Raw genomic sequence first — 17,660 nt, forward strand, 5'->3', positions numbered from 1 at the left:
TACTCTGTCGACTCGACTCTGGTGCTGGTAGGATGCCTGGTTTCAAATCCTGTGACTCCTGTCACCGACTGATGTCGGTTACGGACCACCACCGCCGGTGCCTCTACTGCCTTAGGGCCGACCACGATTCCGAGTCGTGCCTTAACTGCCGGGCCCTGACTTCGAAGGTTAGGCGGGAGCGGTCCCGCAAGCTACTGGAGTTCCGGCAGTCGGCTCAGCGCTGTTCATGCTCCCGGTCGAGGAGGAGGTCGAGGGACCAGTCACGGAGCCGCAGTCACCACCACCACTCGTCTGGTTCCAAGTCTTCGGGTAAGTCGAAGCATAGGAAGAAGTCCAAGAAGCGACATCGCTCTTCGGGCTCCCCTCGCCGGTTGCGCGACTCGGCTGAGGGTTCGGGTGGTACCACCCGCGCGGCTCCGTCGGAGCCGCGGGAGTCACGTCCGTCCCCATACCCGCCGGTCCCTGGGACCGACGCGTCTCCGGCTGAGGTCAGTGCCTTCCTCTCGGCCATGAGGGGCCTGGCTCCGCCGTCGACGCTTGTCGGCGCGCCTTCGGGCCCCGCGGGCTCGACTGGGAGGCTTAGCGAGCCGGTAGCTCCGGCCCGGCACCGTCGCCGACTTCGGTCCCGACGCCGCAGGTCCCCGTGGGATCCAGGCCTGGATCCCAGTCGGCGCCGGTCGAGCTCTATCTTCTAAAGGAAGTTAAACTGTTTCTTTCAGAAAGTGACTTCAGGGCTGCTCTTCGAGGCATCGTACCCTTGCATCTGAATAGTGGTAACCCCCTGCTCCGCGGTCCCCCAGAGCCTATATTGGCCTACGCCATACCGGCATCCTACAGGCTGCATCATGTCTCATCCAGGGCCTGAAGAAATATGATCTCATCACCCCCCAACCAGCAGCTGGTACCATCATGGTACCATCATCAACACGGGCAGCATAATTGACAAAGCCATTACGACCAGCACTCCCGGCAGACTAGTTCATCATCTCTGGTAGCACTTGGCACACCAGCAGCCGGGACATTATCAGACTGGAGACTAAGAATGTGGAAACAAGAAAAAACAAGGCAGCAGGCCTTTAGCATCCATACAACAAGGAACTGTACCACCATCCCTGTACCTATCTGGCCAGCCACAAACATTAGTAAGAGGTTGAAGGCACGTCCCTTCAAAGAACACTACATCACAATGCAGTAACAGCACTTTACTGTTCAAGGGCAGGAGTGATCCATAATGCACTGCGGCAGCGGCGGCCGCTTAGCATTGCGCCCACATCGCTGCTGTAAGCAGTGGAATGATTAAGCACCCACCCGGAAGCTGTGTCAGCACCAGCAGAAGATTACAGCGATAATGCCGCTCTTTTCTGTTCAGCTTTCAAATCTGTCGTGCTGCGCGGCTGCTGCACGCATCCGAGCATATGACAAACTAACGAAAAGGCTGCTTCCCTCCCAAAAAAACTGTTACTTGCAGCTTGCGGAACGAATAGGATTGAGTCCTCCTCCGGCGGATGGCTTGGCATCCACCCAGCGCTCTCCTAATCTTTCCTGCTAGTGCGAACTATGTAATTGGTTCTGAGTGCTGGTTCTGCAAAACAAGGTCACCCCGCGCCACTCACAGCCTCGCTTTCATCTCCCTCCCTTCATAATATCTCTCTCTAATCACTCGCAAGCCTTTCATAACCACTCTGGCTTCGTGTGACTTACTAATGTGTCGGGCAGTGCCACACATCTTGTCATCACAAGCAAAGGCACGCGGGTGTGTGCCTTCTTTAATAGAAGTGCGAGCCCGGTGCAGGGGTCGTGCCAGCGTCGCGTGCCCTAGGTGGCACGACTAGCGCCAGCGTCGCGTGCCCTGGGTGGTTCACAGTTTACAGAGGATGTAGAACCCTGAATCATAAACCGCAGCACTGCATCATTACTACTAGATTGCTTTTCCTGAAAGACTCCGTGCATTTTGACAGTGCTTATTTTGTGCTGGTGGTTGTTTTTGTGGATCAGCACTTACATTCCCGCGTCAGACTCTTTCCAAGCGCAGAGAGGAAAATAATGAAAGGAAGGAAGTAGGAACCCGCAAGAGTGACAGAAGGGGCAACAGCTGGATTTAAGACTACAGCCTTGGTATTCCGCACGCCGACGTTTAATTGCACCGGCCGCGGTCTAACGAGCAGAGGTACGGGCACCGCACTCTCTCTTTTTCAAATTAAGCACTTCTTTTACATGGCGCGACTAGTGTTTGACAACTGGGTGTGTGTGAATGGGTTTGTGTTCTGTGTTGTTGGTGGTACGTCTGCCTGCCTGCCTTCATCATGAAGCTAGTTCAGCGTGTACTTATAAACCCACTCACCCAGATTGGGCAAGCAAGCGAGGGCCTTTCGGTAACTGTTTACTGTTTATTGCCAGACATTTTCTCTGGCACCCCGGGTGTTTTATTGAATATTACTCAATTGGTACAATAAATAAATAAATAAAACTAACGGCAAAGGAACAGGCAGAATAAGAAGTGGATAGGAAACCATGGTAAAAATAAATCCACACCTTGCTTACATCCATCAGTATAGCAGCATGTGGCATTGCTGAAGGTGTTTATGAGTAAAAGTTCTGATCCAACACGTCTGCCCATGGACAGGGAGGGACGCAACAAGGGCAGATGGAAGCTGGAACAAAAGCCATCGCCGCCTCCTGTTCCTGCAGTCCAATGTTACAAAGATGAGAAGCAGAAACCAGCTTGGCCGATGGTAGGGACCAATGCCAGAGACACTCGAAGCTCCAAGCCAAGAAGTGAGAGCATCCATCCAGGACAGGACCAGCGCTAGGGAGAGCGGGGCCAGATGCTGAGTGGGACCCGCGAAGGCTTTATGATGGGAAAGCATCCTTTGGCCCTTAAGGGGGAAGAGGAACATTTGCATCCCATCCCCCATACCTCAGATGGCAAGTCAGAAGGATACACAATGCCACTCACCCCCGTATCCACGGGGCAAAGGAGTGAAGAAAAGGAGGAGAGTGCCGCATAATTACTGAGCCAGAGCAGCACTCTGTGGGAAGGACACAGCACCAGACTAAAGAAACGAGGATCCAATCTCAAGCTCTTAGCCACGTGGTAGCACCTGCAACATCACCACAACCACCACAAGACCCACAAACCAGCCTCCACTACAGCCATCCAAACCAGCTGTGGCGACCTTCCATCGCCAAGGTCAAGGGACTGGCAGATGGCGTTCAGCTGCTGAGCATGCTACACCCGGCTCTTGATCGAGTTTCATTCAGAATCCATCATTTTAACATCAGCTAATGTCTAAAATGATCGTCAATAGGATTTAGTATTGTATATCCATTAGGTATTCACATGTACTGTGCCCCGTAGTACTCGCTCGAGCCTGTCTGTATCGTTGGTCGTCTTGTGGGCCGTTCGTATAAGGTTTATCTTACCTCAATTTAGTCAATACAGTCATCATTTGATCGACGACACTCTGCACACCTAGGCATATTTCAATCATCAAATATAGACCATCCATCCATAGACCTTTTTCTGAGCCTACCTTGGTACTGCACAAGTGTCCTTTGTGGCTTTTCCTGAAGAAGGCACTTTTGTGCCGAAACGCACGTAGAAAGAAATTTGTTTATCAAGCCACTGATTGTTATTTGACCATATCACTGCTTGTGTTATTGACGAGTATTTTGACTTTTATGAATTGTGTATTATGAATTAGGAAAGATGAGACATCATCAGTTTATCATAACATTGTTGTCATTGTTTTGCCTGTGTACCTTGTTTTTATTGTGTAGAATGATTTTAGAGTGAATGTAGTTTGACTGGAGTGTGGATGTGAATTATATAATTCAATCTTTATAGTGTATTGTTTAAATAAAAAAATATTTGTATTTGTTCATATTATTTTGATGTTGTCCCTATATGTTAATTTAATGTTACATGATTTAAATTCTGAGTATATAAGAGTTGCCCTTGGTGTTAGCATTTCAACGAACTGGCAGCAACAGCAGACCCAGAACAGGGAACAGCAGGGTAGAGCTGGGCGGTTGCAAGCAGACATCATACACTCACCACCTCTGGAGGCCAGTGCAGCACATCAAGCCATGGCATCAGTCGACTCAAGTCAATGGCCTCAAACAAGACAAGAAGACAAGGCTCTCAAATGACAGCCAGACAATCATGAGCAATATCCAGGCAATGGACCAGGCTCCCTCCTTTGCTCGTCCATTTCAGAAAGGAGCTGAAAACTTATCTTATGGGGCAGCACTTCATTGGCTGCACACCGCACCGCCCATGGCGCTACACCGCGAGGTATTGGTTTGCCCTGAACCTCCCCTGGCTAATCTCACCCCTGCGGGTCCATGGCTTGACCCCACCACTGCCGTTTCATACTAGCGACTTTTACTTGATCGCTGACCGCTCCGTTTTTCCCTTTCCGGTTTTTATCCTAGGACCCACTCTGGAGTCCTTTTCCCGCCAGGCTCTGTTGCAAGATTACCTTGCTAGTACGATAGGTGAGTTTTCACCTCCATTACCACACCATCACCATAGCAGCCACTCCTTCATGCATGACCTTTGATTATTCATTGAGTTAATTTCACCTTCTGTCTCCTTATGACTTGTGTAGTTTTTATTTAGTGAGTGCATTCCATTGTGGTGTATACTGTCATGTGTTGTTCTTTTTCCCTTTTTCCACAGGTTACTCCCAAGCACCTGTCAGGTTACTTCTTAAGCACCTGTTAGGTATGTGGATAGTTGTACTTACCTTTGTTGTAGATAGTTTATTTTTCCGATCCTGAGGAAGTGCCATGACCAATTTCTGGCTACCAAGGCACGAAACATGTTGATCGTCTTGAGTGTAGGGCATACACAACTAGCTACCTAATTACTAGTGCCTATACCCACCTCAATCTCTATTATTTTTAATTAGGCTGTTTACCACTTCAATAAACTTCACCTGTGGACTAACAGTACCTATTTTACACACACACTTTACATCTACACTCTCTAGGGCCCCTTATCCCCACGGCACCCTTCGGCAGGAACAAAAGATCCCCGCCAAAGAGCCCCATTTTTGGGAGCCCGTCAGGAATTGCAGCGCCGACCTGACGAGGGGCAGGCTCAAATGATGAAGCATGACACCTAGCTTGCTGGGTGTGTGAGAGCCCTAGTTCTAATAAGGGTTTCCCCCCTTCCCTGAGACATGACAGTCTAACTTTCTTTCTTCTTTCTCTACTAGAGGAACTTTGTACTTTTTTGTATTACTAATTTGATAGGGTATGTACACTGGACCTCTCTAAACTTACCCTCCTTGTCCCCTATTTGTTGACACGCAGCACTTCATTTGCCACGGATCAGGAACCGCCGCTTGCTTTTAAGATTGTTTCATCCCTTATTTTACAATGATATGGTATGTCTGTGAAATATGTGGATTATTAGCGTTTATATTGTACACATCCTCCTGGGATCAGTTTTACAAACATGTACATTTTTAGAAGAGGTTTGTTTTCAGAACTTTGCAGAAAGAAGAGTAGATGGTGCAAACCCTGAGTTGATCAAGCAGAGTTCCCAACTATGTCAGGCCCTGTACCAGGAAAGTTCTCCCTCTTTAGATTTGAACTTCGATGCGGCCGATGCAGAGCAAACTTTGGTATGAGGTCCCTGCCCATCCACCTGCGGCTGACCCAGGACCACCTCGCCTTCAGGAAACAGCTCAAGACCTGGCTGTTCGAGCGGTAGCAGACCCCCTCCCCCAAGCGCCTTGAGACCCTTCCGGGTGAGTAGTGCGCTATACAAATTCCATGATTGATTGATTGATTGATTGAAGCACATGAGTAGGCTGATATAGGGAAAATACATTAGGCTAAATATCTAGGTAGTAGAGTATGCACTGCCACTTGACCACTTGTCAGGAGAGGTCCTGACCTTCGCCCAAATTATTGCACAAGATTCTGCCAGAGATGGTCTCACCTACTACCAGCACACTTCGCTGATGCTACATCTCGCCTGAAGCCAATAAAGCTGACTCCCGGAGGAAGGCCGCAGCGTGTCTGCCCTTTGTCGTGAATACTGTCTTCACGCCTCTGCTGATAAAGACAGCCTTTGTTCTCAACAAGGTATGAAGGGCGTCTCTTCACCCTAAGGAACTCCAGACTGTAAGTTGCTCTGCCTTCCATGCTCTCTTAGTGAAGCATAAAGAATTAGACTCAAGGGTATTAGGTTCTAGATGACATTTTTATCATGTTAGAAAGGTACATTTTATTCTCATTATTTATGAGGAGCCTTCTTGCTGTTTTTATAATATTCTGTGTAGTTGTTTGAGATGCACTGAAAAACAGATTGTTTCTGCACAAATAAATACCTTTACTTTAAAGTGCTCATTCTTCTTAGTGCAGTATGTGTGTGTGTGTATATAACAAAATAGGTTTGTTACTGTTACCACGGTGCCTCTGACTCCTTCATAGGGAATGTTAGTTACTAAAAAGCAATATCTAATTTTTCAATTACACACTGAGTAGTGTTTTGCGTGGCTACACAAACTTGTATTTCACATTTACTGTTTCTGCATTGAACCAAGTTCACCTGTGCCACATATCGGTGGGAAAGCACACCTTGTAGAACTACTACAGAGTCAGTTACTGCAACAAAACCTGTTGTTTATCCATGAGTCAATACATATCTAAAAAGTCTTGAAGAATACACCAGTTCCTCAATTAATGCAATAACCGCACACATAGTTAAGTAGTTGTTCAGGTCAAAACTTTTTCAGGGTCTTTTTATTGAGAAATGTTGAATATATATTTAAGCCTAACGGAAGAAGGTGATGGCGAGATTCTGATTAAAATTACTTTTCAGTTTCATCTGTAGGAACACAGCTGGAGAACATTAATGAAATTATGAAGAGGTTCACAATTAAATGACTCAAAATACACGGATTTGCTGGATTTCTCTCAGTATTTAATTAATTTTAATTGCACTCCATTTATAAATGTACTCGCATTTAAATGTACTCATGGAGAGAGGTAAGGTGAGGTAAACTTTCATTGTTTTAAGTTCCGCCGCTGATTTAAATATTTTAGTTGGTAGATCGTTCGGTTCTGGCGATCCTGCTGACTGAAATGAAGCCAATTGGCCAATATTCGTATGATCTTTTCCCGCCATTGTTTCCCTGCATTGCTCTTGATTTTCATGCAGGGGTTCGAGTTGATCGTCCGATAGATGGATTATACTGGACCCATCTTCAACGACGTGGTAAAGGTTCAAGATGTATTCTGTCCACTTGCAGACGGAAACTGAGAGGGAGACTTTCAGATTATTTCCGATCATTCTTTTCTGTACAATTGCCCAGAATTTTGCAGTTTTTAGTTTTTGCGGCTTCATGCAGTTCCGCCCATAGTTCTTTCTCCTCTTGCCTTGCTACTTCCCGTGTTTTGATTCAGTAGGCCTTCCTCGTGTTCCATATCTCATTGGTTCTAGTTGAGATCCTTTTGTTCATGCATGCTGTTCTTAGAAGCTTGTTTAGTTTACATTTAAGTCCCTAAGAGCCAAGTGGCAGCTGCTTGTTTGTCTCTTTCTTGCAATGCTCTCCTTATTGGCAAAAAAAAATAAGGAGCTCCTCCAGGAACTCAGCCCAATGCTGGGGTATGGTCAACTCTCCCTTACTCCTTTTATTAGAAATTATATCAATGCCTCCTTTTTTCGAATCAACGGAGTTGCAGATTATTTTACTCTTTGCAACCCAGAGGTGCCCTCTTCGTTGCCTATAGTTTGAATTTGTGGGCGTCTATTACTTTCCCTAGAAAGAGAGCAAGCTAGCCTTGCGTGGTCACTGGTCAGGCTGTGCTGGACTTGAAAGTTGCGTATCTGTGGGAAATTTTGGATGGATACCGAGATATAGTCAATTAATGATGAACTTGAGCTCGTTATGTGTGTGCAGCATGATGGTTGATCAACAGTGCTTCTTGCAATGAGGATTCTGAGGCCTAATGAGCAAACCGTGGTGGCTAGTTTGTCTCCAGGCTTGTTCATCTTGATTCTTGATTCTCCCCACAATAATATCTGGGATCTGCCAGGCAGAATCTGATTCTTGCTGCCATATGGGGGGGGATCTGCAGTTCCCAATAGAAACATGTTGCAGTCTTCCCGCCATCACCCATTTATCTGCAGCATATTTCTGCCATAGAGGTCTGATTATCCTTGACATTTCCCCAATTGACTGAATTTTTTCTTAGGTTGTGTCAGGTATATATAAAAGCTTCCAATTACCTACTGAGCAGATTTCCTACCCTGCTTTTTGTTTGTGGTTGATGCCTATAAAAAGATATATGACCTCAGCCCACTCGTTAGGACTTTTACTTCCAGCTCCAATGATCTGTGTATAAGAATAGAGACTCCTCCATAGGGTTGTCCCCCTTTAACCAGGGTTCGGCTGCTGAATCAAATACAAAATATTCTGCCCAGTTTGCAGTGGCCTGCTGCCAGGTTTCTTGCAATCAAATTATATCCTTCTGACATAATTCTTCTAATGTGACCTAGTCAGTCATTACATTGTTTAAGACTCGAATATTCCATGAGAAGACTTGTAGGGCAAGGATGTGTGAAAGAAGTCATACTTATTGTTTTGTGTTCCAGAGATTCTCGCGGATTTTGCTGTGGATTGGTCTTTAAGGGGTGCTGGGCACGAGCCAGCATGTTCCTTTGAAATCAGAATCGACTCTACTGCTGTTCTTGGATATTGTGGGCCTTTGGGGTAATAAAAAATAGAGGTCTACTGTAATGGTCGATGGTTAGTTTTGGCTAGAAGCCATGGTTATTTTAGTTTTGTTATTTTTCTGATGCTAATACCCTATTCAGCCAGTACATTGGTGTGGTGCTCTACTCTTCCGACTAGCTCTTTTTACAGAACACAACTTTATTAGCCCCCTTTAGAAAGTCCATACACCCTGGTATAAATGTGATGAGACACGGTCTTTGGATTCAGTGGTAATGCAGCCGGGCAGAGCAGAGAGACGTTTGAGTAAATTGCTTCTATTCAGAATGTCTTCATTCCCACGGGATGTGTGTTGGTGGTGAAATATGAGAGTGGCCTCCAAGACCTCTACTTCCAGATGCTCTGAATCTTGCACAGCAGGTGCGGACGGAATGTCCAAGCTTGCCTTACTTGACCAGGCACCGTCATCCCTGGTTGTTGCTAGTGGATTCCAGGTTCTTACCTGCTGTGCAGTATACCGGGCGCTATGCGGAAACTCACTATTGTGTGTGGGCATAGGATCCGTTATCTCAGGCAGCCTGGTCCACGTCTGTTGGACCAGCCGTTCCCGGGCCTTATGTCCGCGACGGCAGTGTTGGATGCTGATTTTGCTGGAGGTGGAAAACAGGCAAATGCGTATGATGTATTATCTGTAATATTTATGTTGTGTGAGCTCACCGCTTGATGGAGATTACGACTCACACACTCTGAATTGGGAAGGTAAACGTGTTGCAGTTTTTCAGGATTATTTGGATTGATTTTAGGAGGAGCTCTCCTGCCATCAGTGCATCCGTTCCATTATTTTTGTAAATAACCGCCCTCTGAAGTCAAGGTGTTTTAGTCGAGTGATAATTCCCTCTGTCTGGACTGCAGCAGTTACAGTTTACCTGTTCTTGGATAGCCAATTCTATGGTTTTGAGCATGGCCTCCGTTCCGGCTTCAAAGGTATCGGGTCGAACGCTAGTTTCTTCTTTGGAGGGTTTGTAGGCCACTTGGCAGGGAACTGCCCAGGACAAGGTTTTTCTCCTTCAATGCCGATAAACTCTGTGTTTTTTAAATATAGGGAAAAGTTTTGATTCTGATTTTGTCTGATATTTATATTTGTTGTTTAGCTTCTTCAGGCGATTTTTGTTCTTTTTTTTAAAGTTTATTTGCATATGGGTCTGTACTGATTGGGCCTGATAATTCAGTGACTAAGGAGCCTACTTTAACCTCCTTCAAAGGCTTACAATCTGCTGGATTTGGTGTTTCCTGTGCTTGATTGTCCAGTGGCTATTAAGAATGCGAGTCATCACTTGTACATGGGAGGGCTTTGATTACAATGTCCTCTGTAGCAGGGTCCGCATCATTACTTGTACATGGCAGAGCTATAACTTCGCAGTCCTCTGCAGCTGAGTCTACAACAGGGAAAGACTCGTGTCTTTACCTCGAACTGGCTTTACTTGCTTTACACTCTGTCACTTAATCCTCCATTAGCCCTGGCAAAGCGGCAATCATTTCTAATAGAAGTTGGCAGTAACACGGATCTGTGGGCTTTTCTGCCATTTGCAGTGCTTTCATGATGGTAGAGTTCAGGTTATCTAACGCGTTTCCATTATTTTAACTTAGTTAGCAAGTGTTTGGAGGAATAATATCTTTGTGTCTGGTTTGTCCGCATGCATTATCGCAGCATGGCTCATCGTAGTCAAGGTATTGTCGATGGCAGACCACCAGCACCAATTGTTTCATTTAGAAGTGTCCTCTACCTGATATGAGTTATGATGGTTTATTGGCTTTGGCTTCTGCTTTGGGTTAGAGATTTATTGAGCAGAGTGGAGGTTCTCACTGGATGAGCATTGCTCGGAAACCTTTGTGCCCTTATAAGGAGAGGAACTGATAACATAGTGCCCGCTAGAGGTTGATGAACTAAGTGGGCGTCGAGGTGAATTCTTCAGAGTTTGATCATTGAATACGGGGGAATAGGGGTCAGCAAAGTTGAGGATCTCATCATCTTTAGGTGATCACAAGGGGATTAGTTTTGCAGGCTGTTGATTCACGACTGGGTTAGACTTGTCTATAAACAAAGTTGGAGAGCTGATGATGTTAACGTCCCAGGCCGGCTGGAGGAGTACACAGTTGGAGCTGCAGTGAGTCATATGATTTGTGTCTCCAAGGGAATCTCCTCGTTGGCCACTGGTGCCCCCTGTACAGATTTTAACATTAGGATGGGCACTATTAACATTTCTGGGGAGAGGGGCCCAGAAAGTCTCATTGACAGCTCTTCCCCCTCCAATTTTACTGCTTGATTGTTTGCTTGATTGTGTGCTGTACATCCTAGACTCGTATACGCGTCAGTCATGTGGGTACTTTGGTTGTTGCACGTTTCCCAGATGCTGTGTAAAGGTGATACTGTGTAGCTATTTAGTAGCCCTTCCAAGAGCTCTGGAGAACTGGGCTTGCTCTCTCTTGAAAGTAGGCTAGTCACCATCAGCAGTTCCTAGTGGCAAAGCCTCCTAGAACAAGGACCTCCTAACTGCCGCCAGGTCTTGGGACCGGTAGGGGTTTTGATCAGGCAGCTCTGTCTTTTTAGGCTCGTAATATTTTCTTATTCCTTCAGGAGAAGATTTATGCATCTCCTTTATTTCTTCTATATCTGTTAGTGATGATTTTAAAAACACTATTTCACTGCCAAGTTTGTGAGAGGGGAGCTCCCCATGCCACTTTTTGCCTGCGGTAGCTCTGGTTTACTTGAATCCATGCTGCCCCCAGGCCCATCATATTCAAAGTCTCCTGCATGTCTTTCAATGGTGAGACCTCCAACATACATATCGTAAGATCAAGATTTCTAGTAGCCTGCTCAACATCTGCTGAAGTGACATCATCAGTTCAGAGACCAGGCCTAGAGAAAACCAAAGCCCTATTCATCTCCTGATATGCACTGGTGACCTTGAATTCCATACTGACGCGGGTCTAATAGCCCCCTCTCTACTTCACTTCCAAAAGCAGCTGAATACTCACCTCTTCAAGCAAGGTCTTGTCAGCATTTTATTAGACCTACAGAAGAGCCCCTTCCTGCAAACCTCATAAGGAGTACATTTTTTATAGTTCCACTTCACTCTGTAGAAATCACTTATGCTTTATCGCTTGATTTGCAGATAAATACATTTTTTTTTTAAATTTGTTTATTGGCATTTAGAAAAAATACATAAGAACATTGTTCATACGCCCATATCATTATGCTACAATGAGAAGTTACAGTTATATCAGAACATATAAAACAAAACCGATGCAGAGGTGATACAGTCTGGACATGTAATAGTCTAATATTCTACAGTTTAAACAGTGAAAAGCAATATATTTATAAGAACATAATGTGTGTAATATTGTCAGGTGTAAGGGCTCTACACGAGAAGTGACACATTTCCGGTATAATAGACACTACTTAGGATAGCTTGTTGCTCATTAGCTGTTGTTTGATCACTGTCACGAACAAGTGAAGCAACAGGAGTAGGAGATATATTTAGGACAGCTAGCCAGGCTAGGCATGGTCCCCAGATGTCTTTGGGCCTGGATGCTTGTGGTAGCAGTTCCCAATATATGCTCAGTTGTTCCTAGCAGAATGTAACGTCTAAATCCCAGGTTATGATGTCAGGAGATTTACGTTTACCCCAATGCATCGTGACTCTGCGCTTAGCTAGCAGCAGGAACATGGGCAGATACATACATATTACATACTCATAAATGCCGCGGGATATGGGAGAAAGATGATAGAGACAGATGAAAGAAAGAGATAAGAGCGAGTGTAATTTCACAAGGGGTTCTAGTAGACTAGTCGTTTGAGGCTTTGTCACTGGCTGGTTCTGCTTTAATGAAGACTTTTCACACTGGACAATGGATGCCTAATATGCTCTCGCTGTCTGGGTAGCCTAAAGTTTCTTTGCGGTCCTAGGATGGTAGGGTATAATTTACTACACAAATCTGAAGTCAGAACACCAGACATCTGAAGTCAAACTACCAACTGAAAATTCCAAGAACGTACATGAGTTTCTATTGTGAATTTTACACTCGTCAGATGTACCCAGGCTTTATTGTTATATGTCATTTGCCAGATATAAACCTGCGCCAAATCAATCAGCCACCCCCTGTTTACACAATAACGTGCTCTTTCTTTTGATGTGTCAGATTTGGTAATTGCCACCAAAATTCTTCTTTTTCTTTACACAAGACATAGGGTAGTTTTCTTGTGTTTTCTACTTATTTCAGATGTTGGGTGTCTGACATGCTCATCATTCTATTATCACCACACTAGATCTTTCCAACACTTTCCATCTGGGCAACTGCATAGGTCTCTAAACATCTTAAGTCATTTATTACTCCAGAGGGTTTAGCGTCGGCTTCTGTTGTATCTCAAAGGGCAATGTAGAAGGTCCTTAGTGGATTATCTATGGTCTTGGTGTTCCAAGATGGTATCCTGGTGTGGGGTGAGTCATGGGTTTGCGTGATGTGGTTTTGAAAAGGGTGTTGGGCAGGTTAGAAGGGGCTGGGTTGCAGAGTTGAGTAAATGTAAATGTTTGAGAAAGGAAGTTGAGTATCTAGGACATACATTATCATGATGAAATTGTTCATTGACAAGTTACCCAATCAGAAGAGTTCATCTCGGGAAGATAAAGTGAGATTGAATGAATACATTTCAGTGTGGGATGAACTGTCTGCAGTTGATGAGGTGATCAGGAGATGTGACCTGGGTCAAAGGCTTTTAGAGTTATTACACCAACGCCATGGTGGAATGCCTGCAATGAAGAGGAAGGCTTGCAAAGATTTCTGGTGGCCAGGTATGGATAAACATATAGGGAGGTATGTTTTCAACTGTGAACCATGTGTATGTAGTGACAAGACACATAGAGTGCCAGAGACCACCATAGCTCCAGTGAAGTTTCCTGAAAGACCTTGGGAAGGGCTGCTATTAATATTTGCGGACCTTTTGAGTGTTTGGGTCCTGACAGCAAGTTTGCTTTAGTCTTGATTCCTTATTATTCCTAATGGCCTGAGGTGGCTTTTGTCAGAGAGGTTAAATCCCTCAACGTGGTGGCATTTTAGGAAGAAATCTTCTGGAGGGAAGGGTGTCCTGGAACAGTGGTGTTCGATAATGACCTAGAATTTGTCAATGAGGAATTTGAAAAGTTTCTTAAACATGAGGAAATTAAGCACCACAAGACATTGGTACACAATCCCCAGGAGAATGGGGTGTCAATAGATTCGGGTCGGGTTTTGGGTGAATGTATTCAGAAAGGGGTTGAATTGGAGAAAGGAAGTAAAAGACTTTATGCAATTGCAGAACAAACCATCATTCTGTGATGAAGACTCAATTTTCCTATTAAAAGGCAGAGAGGCGTGCACTATGAGTGTTCCAGCATGGATGAATAGAACGAACGCGGGCACTTTGGAAATGGGTGCTCTGAGGATCAAAGTGAAACAATACCAAAATAAGTACACCAATAGACATAATAAAGGGTTGAAGTGCAATGAATTTAAGAAGGGAGAATGGGTCAGGGTGCTTGTTGGAGCAGGAGTCAAAAAGGGTGATTCAAAATGGTCGCCTCCTATGAAGGTGTTTGATGTGCGAGGCAACATGGTCAGTGTGGATGGGGTAAATGGTGGAACACGCAAAAAGTCACTAAGTGTTATGAAGCTGAAAGTGGAATGTGGCATAAAAGAGAAAATATGACACACAGTGGGAAAACAAATGTTGAGGATGGAATCGATGGTAATCCAAAACATGGTAGTGTCCATGTTAAGTGGACACCAAGGAAATATGATGATTACCTATATGAGTGGCTGTAATGTGAGGATTTGCCCTGCAAAATATTATATACAGTCCTTTTTGCCACCAACTTGAAGTTGGTGGTAATTTGCGATTCCTTACGGACAAATTGCACTTTTTCTGTGCTTCATACATTGCATTTAAGGAATCACAATTTGCGATTCCTTAAATGCAATCGCAAAATAGAGAATTGCAAATTTTGCGATTCTCTAATTTGCGATGCCCTTTTGGGATGATACATCCCAAAAGGCCTTTTCCCGTTCGCAAACGAGCCGATTCTGAGAATAGGCCCGTTTGCGAACGGGAAAAGGGCTTGATACATATGCTCCTTAGTCTTTAATGAATCTTTATTCGGCCAATTATGGCCATAAAAGACACAAATCAATATAATATAATCACATCCATCTCGAAAAGACACATGTGACTCTGCGTTACCCATGTGTCATTAAAAGGATAATAATGATATCAAACATTTAACTATGTGTATATAAAGTGCAAAGTGCCAGATAAACATTAATAGAATATTGTTAAAACCAACAGTAAAGTACCTAAAATACAAAGTTAAAAAATCGTCAGACAGGCAAATTTTTCATCAGTAGCGCTGTCCCTCCATGGTTTTCCTAACTGCAGCTTTAAGAAAAGAATACACTCAGAAGCAGATAGCAGATGTATTCAGTAGTTGCAGGTGGTACAAGGCCTCTCTAGACTTGCGATGCCCCAATGGTTTTAGAAGAGGTTTGAGCAAGAGTCTACAATGGTAGCTGAAAAAGTTGCAAAGAACATATGCAATTATAACGATTGCTCGGAGACCCCATCACAAGAAAAGATTAAATTTGGTCCCTCCAAGATGTCAGTTGGTTTACCTGTGCTCATAAGCCACCCAACGGTTCCAGCTCCAAAGCGGAAAAGAAGGGAACTCTCCCATTGAGTAAGGCTAAGTGTGAGACAAAAGACGGGCTCCACGCTAGCAAGGTATATATAAAAGACCCGCACCAAATTTTTCGTTAGCTCAGTTTGCAACCTTCTAGCTTCAGAAAATTCTCAAATATGACTCTTGACCAGTAATTTGTCATCTTTCAAAATACTCTTCGGGGACAAAAACAGAGAAGCCAACCCCAGTTCCTGAAATGCACATGAGATATAGTTTAACTAGGGAATAGCCCCCATTTGTCTAAGCTAAGACAATCCAGAATGATGTCTGCGATTTTGTGCTTGCGGATTAGCCTGCACACTAACCCACAGTAATAGTGGACCTTATCCACTATGTATTGCTGGTTTATCTCTAAAGGCATAATATAACTGGACGCTGTCGGTGGAAGGTGTAAAGGCCTCCGACATACACAGTTTTCCTCTAACTGGAGGGGGGAGCTCTTATGGCAACCCTAAACCCCCACCCCGTATGTGGCAACTAGAACACACTATGCATTGTACACTTTTACAAGAGCCCAAATGGTCCCCCTTCCCCTCGTTCTTGGAAGGTTAAAGATTGTTCCCGCTAGCCTGTTAAACAAGAGGCATGAATTGGTCTTCTGGGACTGTCAAGACCCTGAGGTGTTGAGAATAACTCCCAGGTAACTAACATATTTTACACTGTGCAATGTCTAATCTTAAATGACAAATTTGTGGGTGGCGATCCTACCTTAGCCACAGGCCAGGATCTGAGAGTTGCCGTAGTTGCTGACTAAATCAAGACTATCCACAAAATGGACGAAACGGTCCACCAATACCCGGAAGGCATTGGGTGTCTGGGCCAACACAAAACCGTCGTCTGCATAGAGCAATGCTCGTACCTAGGTACCAACAACTCTAGGCGTGTCGACGGGGTTTAAGGTCAGATGTGGACAGAGGCCATTTATATATAGTATAAAAAGTAGAGGGGCTAAAATACAGACTTGGCGCCCCCACAAGTGGCGGCGGACACAAATGAAGACTCCACCGTGTTTGGCCTGTCCAAAGGCCAGAAATAAATGGTGGAGGCCCCAGAGAGGTATAACTGTTTTTTTTTTACTGGAGAAAGGTGGAAAAGTCTGCCACTGCTACAATGGCTAAACTAGAAGCAATGGACCCTACAGTAAAATTGGAGGGGGCTGTATAGAAGGTGGACACTAAGAGGAAAGGCCAAGAGGATAGGGCCAATAAAGTGGAGGCGAGGTTGAAAGGATGTGAGTTATCTTGGGGGAGGCAGCATGCACACTGTGTGTTCTAGACCCTACCATGGAAGCCATACACAATGAGAGAAGAGCAGACAATATCTGAGTGCTGGGTTTTGAGAGACTAAAACCAGTCAACTAACCTTTAATGAGAGGAGGTATCCTCTGGACTGGTGCTTAGAAGTGTCAATTTAGGAGCATCTTTGATGCTCGCCGCGGACCCTGTTTTGTAGAGACAAGAGTATCGAAAGGTTCTTTAAACACCATAGTGTTTCTAATTAGGAGGCTTGGTGTGTTGTATCTCTTTCCACTCTCACTGCCGCCCCCCAAAGTCCCCTTTTCATGCCCTTTGTTTTGCACTTTTCCTCTTCCTCGTGCAACTCTCCTATCGCTTTCCCTAATCTTATCATGGTGGTAAATTGCTTAGGGGGGTTTGATCACTGAAGTTTTGTTAATGGTTTATTTGAAGACTTTGATGCTGTTTCTATTGGTATTCTAACACAACAATACAAACGATTAAATCCTAAATACATAGTTAAAATTTGAACAGGCACCCATCCTCTCTAGTCTTAAATTTTAGGAGTAGCAAATTTGCTAACTTGAGAGTTGCAAGAAGACAGCTTGAAATTGTGCATTCAGGTAATTTTCCTCAACATTAAGTTGTTACATAAAGTACTGCTGGAAACTATTTTGCCTTTATTCCCCTTACTAAGAGCTGTATTATTGGTAAAGCAGATCTATGTGTGAACACTGTGGGGCAAATGTTAAGGTAGATACTTTTATCTTTAGTAAATGCAAATTGACAAGTAAGGCTTTACAGCAAGACCTTTTCTTAGGTCACAAAATAACCACACTCAAAGGATACCTATTCTCCTAATCATATACACAACTCAACTGGAAATCTGGTGTAAGTAATATTATTAATGCACTTTTTCAAAACTCCTCAGAAAGAGATATGCTGCATAGAAATAAAAG

General features: G+C 44.5%; 1 protein-coding gene across 3 annotated transcripts in view; it reads right to left on the reverse strand.

Moving 5' to 3' along the window:
• CAMKK1 (calcium/calmodulin dependent protein kinase kinase 1) overlaps positions 1–17,660 on the reverse strand; it is a 1,170,789-nt gene that overhangs the window by 410,560 nt on the left and 742,569 nt on the right. The window lies entirely within an intron of this gene.

Source organism: Triturus cristatus, chromosome 3_2 (assembly GCF_964204655.1).
Source record: "Triturus cristatus chromosome 3_2, aTriCri1.1, whole genome shotgun sequence".
Classification (NCBI taxonomy): domain Eukaryota; kingdom Metazoa; phylum Chordata; class Amphibia; order Caudata; family Salamandridae; genus Triturus; species Triturus cristatus.